Below are 7,046 nucleotides of genomic sequence, written 5' to 3' on the forward strand. Positions count from 1 at the left end.
AGTCATCTCACCAGCCCCTAAAGAGTAGTTCCCATGGAAAGTTGAATACTTAGAGAATGATGAATCTAGGGAGAATGTGTTTATGAGCATTATTGTTAGTCAGCACATCTTCCTCAGTGAGCATGTGAGAAGAAAAAGTTGCATCATTCTAGGTTCTCTTCATGAAAAGGACTGGCAGAATGAGTCTCTCCATTTATGTAGAAAGTGGAGTTATTAGAATGAAGAATGTCTCACAAGCTGTGGTCCAGCTAGTCCAACAATGGCTGCCAACCATTGGAAGTTTAAAGAGTCCAGTAGTTGTTCAATCCATGACTCTGTATGTCTCAGCTGGTCTTCAGTATACACCAAAATTCCAAAGAAGTAGGCTGCAATGCTAGTAATGGTAGCTAGAGGTACAGCAAGCAGGTAAATAGAGCTTCCTTTTCCAACATCCTTCTTATGTGTCAGCTGCTACCAGAAGGTATGATCCAAATTAAAGGTGGATCTTACTCTTTGTTTGATTGATTTTTGGTGTTTTCGAGACAGGGTTTGTCTGTGTAGCCCTGGAACTCATTCTGTAAATCAGGCTGGCCTCAAACTTAGAAAATCCAACTGCCTCTGCCTCTGCCTCTGCCTCTGCCTCTGCCTCTGCCTCTGCCTCTGCCTCTGCCTCCTGAGTGCTGGGGTTAAAGATATGCACTGCTACCAATCAGCTAAAGGTGACTCTTATTAATTCTTATTATCCGGATTAAAGATACATCTTTAATTTCAAAACCTTTAAGAAAAATCCCTCACAAGTGACCCAACTGTTTAGGTTTTAGTTAATTCCAGAGCTATTCAGTTTAACTGCCAAGAATAGCCATCACTACAACCAAGACAGAAGAAAGGAGAAAGAAGTCTTACCTTCAGGAGGCAAGGAGAGCATGGGAATTACTTCAAAAACAATGCTTTTCCTAAACAAAGGAAGCATAGGGATTGTAAGGAGCCTTGTAACCAAGCAGGCAGAGGCCTGGCTGAAGAAAGATTAAAAGAAAGGGAGTATAGGCCCACTATGGGGCCATTGTAGATAAGAGTGAGAATGTGTGGAGTGTGGCAAATTGTGATTAGCAAGATTTAGCAAACTATTTAAGGACCAGCTCAGAACTGGGAACTTTAGAGTGTACCATGACTCTATGTCCTGAAACTAACTCCTCCGCTAACCTGAAACAACCAGTCCATCAAGCTGAGTGCCCCCACCCATTCTGAACCCAATCCCATGACACCAGGTCCTCCGGAGACAGCCTGAATCCAGAGGAACAGAAGTCCTGAGCCCAAACCTGTGGGCAGGAGAAGTACCCCCTGCTGTGAGCCTATTGTCTATGGTCCTTAGGATTGTTTGCTTATGTTTGTGTGTTACTTTGACATAAGTATGAAGTAAAACTTATACTCAAAACCAACTCGATAAGTTTGTCATTCCTCCCAGGTTAAAACCTGGTAACTTAGTGAGTCTAGACACAGTCACATACGCCTCTGCCTATTCCTAAGCATGCTCAGTTATCAAATCCACATCTGAACATGATCACAATGTAGGGATATTTTTACCTCAAAGTCATGCAGGAATATATATGAATCATAAAACTGATGGAAAGAATAGTATGTTCATCTTGAATCACAGTATATTAGCTGAAAATAAAGTAAATGACACTGTGAAAAGTAGATTGCTTTGGATCCTATGCTACCTGTCAATCTTGATGTTTGATCTAAAAGGTAACTATACCTATGCCTCACTTCTCAGTTACAAAAGATAGAGAACACAAATACAGAAAATGTCAAGAAAAAGTCACATAACAGCACTATATACTATGCTCTTGGATTAATGGTTATGATAATCTCTATTAACCTCAGAACAAAGCTGTTTTTGCCTCTGAGCAGGCAGGCTCAGTGTAAGGTCATAGATGCTTCCATGCAAGACCAAAAGGAGTTCATTTATGAACCTAGAATCTAGCTGTTCTCTGTCTCAGAGCTGTTACATCACTGTAGAGAATTCCATTCTTTCCTTTTTCTAATTTTTTTTAAAAAATTAGTTATATGGGTGTTTTGCCTATATGTGTCTGCATACAGTATTTACAGAGGCCAGAAGAAGACAGGAGATACCTGGGAACCAGGGTCCTCTGTAATAACACCAAGTGCTCTTAATTGCTGAACCATCTTTCTAGTCCCTCTTTTTATTTAAAATCTATTTCCATGAACTGATAATTAGAATGTATTATATCACTTTCCCCTTTTATCTCATCACTCCTCCCATTCCCAAATCCCTTCCAATTGCTTGCTTGTTATTTGTGGGTGAATAAGTATACTGAAATACATAAATACAACCAGCTTCATCCATTTTGTTGGTTGTACATATATGGATAATTTCCTAACAATGTTTTATTGCATAAATAATTAGGGAGCTCATCCATGCCTGACACTTATTCTCTCAAATGGAGAATTCTCCTTTTTATTCAGCATCAAGTGCCTTACCCTGACAAGGCTGCCTTGGACAGGAAACATAATCAAGAATAGAAAAATTGCCAGGCTGTGGTGGCACATGCCTTTAATCCCAGCACTTGGGAGGCAGAGGCAGGTGGATATCTGTGAGTTTGAGGCCAGCCTGGTCTACAGAATGAGTTCTGGGACTGTCAGAACTGTTACACAGAGAAACTCTGTCTCAAAAAACCAAACAAACAAAAGAATAGAAAACTTAGGGTGAAATACCTTAGCAGCAAAGCACTCCGATGATTATTTCAGAGCATACAACTTCTATTCCTAGTACATATAAAAGCTCTCTACTGTTTGTAACTCAAATATCAGGGGTTCTGACATAATCTCCTGGTCCCCCTGGTCATGATGAGAAGAGGGGACTTAAAACATAAAAATTATTTTCAAGCTATGTGTGGTAGTGCATTCTTTTAGATCCAGCAATATGGACACAGAGGCAGGGAGATCAATCTGAGTTTTAAAGACTGTGCTACATAGTCTACACACACAGAGACAAACAGATGGGGACACACACACACACACACACACACACACACACACACACACACAGAGAGAGAGAGAGAGAGAGAGAGAGAGAGAGAGAGAGAGAGAAACGAACAAAACTTAATAACTTACAATAATAGGAGCATTGAAGAGCTGGGACAATACAATAGCTATTAAACTCATTTCAAGTGTCTGTCACTTACTGCCATAGAACCATTTTCAAAAATAAATATAGCTAACCATGTGAGCACATGCCACTAATAACAGTCACTGGAAGAAACTGAAAATTTGACAGTGGGCCACTGACTCACCGTGCAACCTGAACTCATCAAGTCATAAAGTAGGACATGCATTGCAGCAATCTATTATCAAATGGATGTGATACATAAGAGAGTAGACCTGCTGGGTGGTGGTGGCACACACCTTTAATCCCAGCACTGGGGAGGCAAAGACAGGCAGATCTCTGTGAGTTCAAGGCCAGCTTCATCTAAAAAGATACACAGAGAATCACTGTCTCCAAAAATCAGAGAGAGGCGGGGCGGGGGGGGGGGGTGGGGGGGAGGGGAAGAGCAGGCCCAAGCAGGTCTTGAAGGCACAAGCAAGCTACATGAAGAAGTCCACACTCCTATGGTTTCTACTCCTGTTACAATGCCTTCTGTTGCCACCATACACCTATAGCCTCATGGGATCTTCCATATGATTGGTTGACTGAGGAAGAGCAGACTAGGGCTGTGTTTACTGATGGTTCTGAACATTATGCAGGTACCACCCAGAAGTGGACAGCTGCAGCATTTCAACTCTACTCTGGAACAAGCCTGAAAGATACTTTAGTGTATAATATTTTGTTTGTGTTCTGACAAATAAAGCTTGCCTGGAGATCAGAGGGCAGAGCTAGCCACTACTTAATCATAGAGGCCAAGCAGTGATGGCAAAAGCTTTCAATACCAGCACTGGGGAGGAGGAAGCAGGAAGATTAGAAGTTCAAGACCACCATTGGTTACACAAGATTGCTTCAGTCTAAAAGAGAAACAAAGTCAGATGGTGATGGCTAAAAACTTGAATTCTAGCACTGGAGAGGTGAAGAAAGGACTATAATAAGGCAGGTAGAAATCTCAGCTGCCTATTCAGTCTGATGATTCATAATGATAGGATCTCCCCCATTCAGTCTCAGATTTCATAGAGGTAAGAAGTCTATGGTGTCTGGCTGCTCTGAACCTCTCATCTCTCAACTTTCACCCTAAATATCTGACTCTGGATTTTTATTGATTAAGATTAATTAGGATCACGATTCATACTGTTGAAGGGTAATCTTCACAGTGGACAGAAGTCAGGTAGTACACATGGTCATACAATTTGTTTGTAAAGAGAAATGACCAAATGTACAACTACACACTGATTGATCTGCTGTAGTCAATGGATTGACTGGATGATCAGGGACTTGGAAATAACATGATAGGAAAGTTGGTGAGGAAGACATCTGGGGAAGGGGTATGTAGGTAGATCTCTCCTAATGGGCAAAGGGTATGAAGATACTTGTGTCTCATTTAAATGTTCACCAAGAGGTGACTTCAGCCAAGGAGGAGTTCAATAATCAACAACATGGACTTACATTCACCACATGTGACCTGGCTACTGCTACTGCTGAGTGCCAGATCAGCCAACAGTAGAAACCAACATTGAGCCCAAGATATGGTCCAATTCCCAGGGGTCAATAGTCAGCAACCTAATGGCAGTTTGATTACATTGGACCACTTCCTCCATGGAAAGGACAACTCTTCCTTACATGTAATGCTACTGCCAAAACTACCTATTCCACACAGTATTGCTTCTGACAAGGGAACTCACTTCACAAGGTATCAAGGTATCAAGGTCCAGGAATCAAGTGGTGGAAACGGTGTTAGGCCCCACTCACTATAACCCCTGTCAACTAGGAAACTGGAAAAGCTTAAGGAGAGTAAAGATTCATTTTACAAATGACAAAATAAAAAGCTACTGATGGATGGTTATTATGTGGTTCATGACAATTAGTTTGAAACAATGTAATTATGTTTGTTTTAGCACTTAATAAAGTAACCATGTCTGAATGTTAACCTCAATATAAGTATTTTAACATATTTTCTAATCAGAGCACCCATTCATATTGGTGGATACTACCCAAGATTAAGCATTGCCTAGCATGATTATAAAGAACACAAGTGAAAAGACATGTTTTGCAAGAACACATAAAAAAAGAATGATGAGCTTTGTATAGTGATTTATACTATACAAATAGTTATAGTTATAGAGTTATAGAAAAAGCTTCTATTTTGTAACAATTTTAAATATCTACAAGCTTTCACTTTGAACTACAAATGTTCCTGGATAGATTACCTAATGCCCCCTTTACATCCTTATTACTTAGGGTATAGATGAAAGGGTTCAGAGTAGGAGTCACGACTCCATAGAAGAGAGTCATGAACTTGGGTCGGTCTTTTGTAATAGAGGAGGGGTGGTTGAAGATACATGCTAATGGCTGGGGCATAGAATACGAGAACTATTATGAGATGAAAGGAACATGTCCCAAAGGAGTTTTTCCTCTCCTCTGTAGATTTGATTTTAAGTATAGCATGTCCAATACTAGCATAGGAGGCAAGAATTAAACACAGAGGAACAGCTAACTTAAAAATGCATATAACAGAGAGAGCAAGCTCATTACTCTCTTTTTCACCACAGGCAGTTTTTATCAGAATTGGAATTTCACACACTAAGTGATCCAGTTTATTGTGGCCACACAGCGGTCTCTGAGACAGCATAGGAAATTCATGTCAGCCACACAGTGGACACTGACAGAAGGCAGGTATACTGATTCATGATAAGGGTGTAGTGCAGAGGCTTGTAGATGGCAACATAGCTGTCAAAGGACATAAGAGCCAGGAGCACACACTCCGTGTCCCCCATTGTGTGGAAAAAATAAAGCTGAACTACTCACCTCATGTAGCTGATGGTTTTTGTGGAACCCCGTAGGTGAGTTAGCATATGAGGCACAAGGCTTGTAGTGTAGCACATGTCCAGAAAGGAGAGGCTGGTGAGGAAGAAATACATGGGATTGTGGAGACAGGGGTCTTAATATGGACACCAGAATGATGGCAATGTTTCCCATCATGGCCAGTGGATATGTTACCAGAAGAATAATGAAAAGAGTTCCAGTCAAGGACGATCAGCAAAGCCAAGTAGAATGAACTCTTCTGGGTGACTTTTATTGGTTACTGTCATTCTTTGCAATATGATTAACCTATATAGTAAAGAAGTATCAAGTAAGTTAGTATTACAGGAATATCAAAGACTCACGATTCATTGGTTGTGACTATAGAAGACAGGGTTAGCATTCTGTGACTGAAATAACATGGAAGGTGCTTAGTAGATAACCCAGTCAATATAGAGCCTACAGAGACCAGAAGATGGTAAAGGATTCCTGGAACTGAAATTAATGATGATTGTGAACGTCTTTGTGAAAGCTAGAAGTAGAACCCAGTTCTTCTAGAAGAACAGTCAATATTCTCAACTGCTGAACCATCAATCCAGTCTCTCCAAGAACATCTTAATGAGTCCCTTGTCGTAAGCACTGTAACAAGCTTTCCCCACTCTTAAAATACTTTAGCACCTGTTCCCAAATACTATGGCACAGAGGATCTTTCTTCTATATTGTAAGATACTTTTAAGGTTCTGTTCTGTTAGATTCCTAAAAACTATAGTTAACCTAGATATCAAGAATGTATCAGTGACAAAGCAGCAGATTGCAAGTCAGCACTTCTGGGCTCCACAGAAAATACCTGACACTAAGGGAATGATGCAGATGGATGCTGCACAGCTTCTGATCTGGCTCTATTAAGATAAGCATCTTAATTCTGATGATCTTAGGCTAAACTCTTATTTCATGGGAATCTCTCTGTTGCAGAAGAAATATGAAATAGGACCATCGTATCAATTATTATGATTATAAAATAAGTATTTCCAATAATGTAACCTATACACATTATTGAATGTCGTTTACTTAACATTACTGTCATAGTTTTCAAACATGGGTG

General features: G+C 40.3%; 1 pseudogene; it reads right to left on the reverse strand.

The window, feature by feature from the left end:
* Positions 1-5,317: 5,317 nt before the first annotated feature.
* On the reverse strand, positions 5,318-6,234 carry LOC113837893 (annotated as a pseudogene).
* Between the last annotated feature and the right edge of the window lie 812 nt (positions 6,235-7,046).

The sequence above is a fragment of the Cricetulus griseus genome, unplaced genomic scaffold, assembly GCF_003668045.3.
Source record: "Cricetulus griseus strain 17A/GY unplaced genomic scaffold, alternate assembly CriGri-PICRH-1.0 unplaced_scaffold_357, whole genome shotgun sequence".
Taxonomy (NCBI): Eukaryota; Metazoa; Chordata; class Mammalia; order Rodentia; family Cricetidae; genus Cricetulus; species Cricetulus griseus.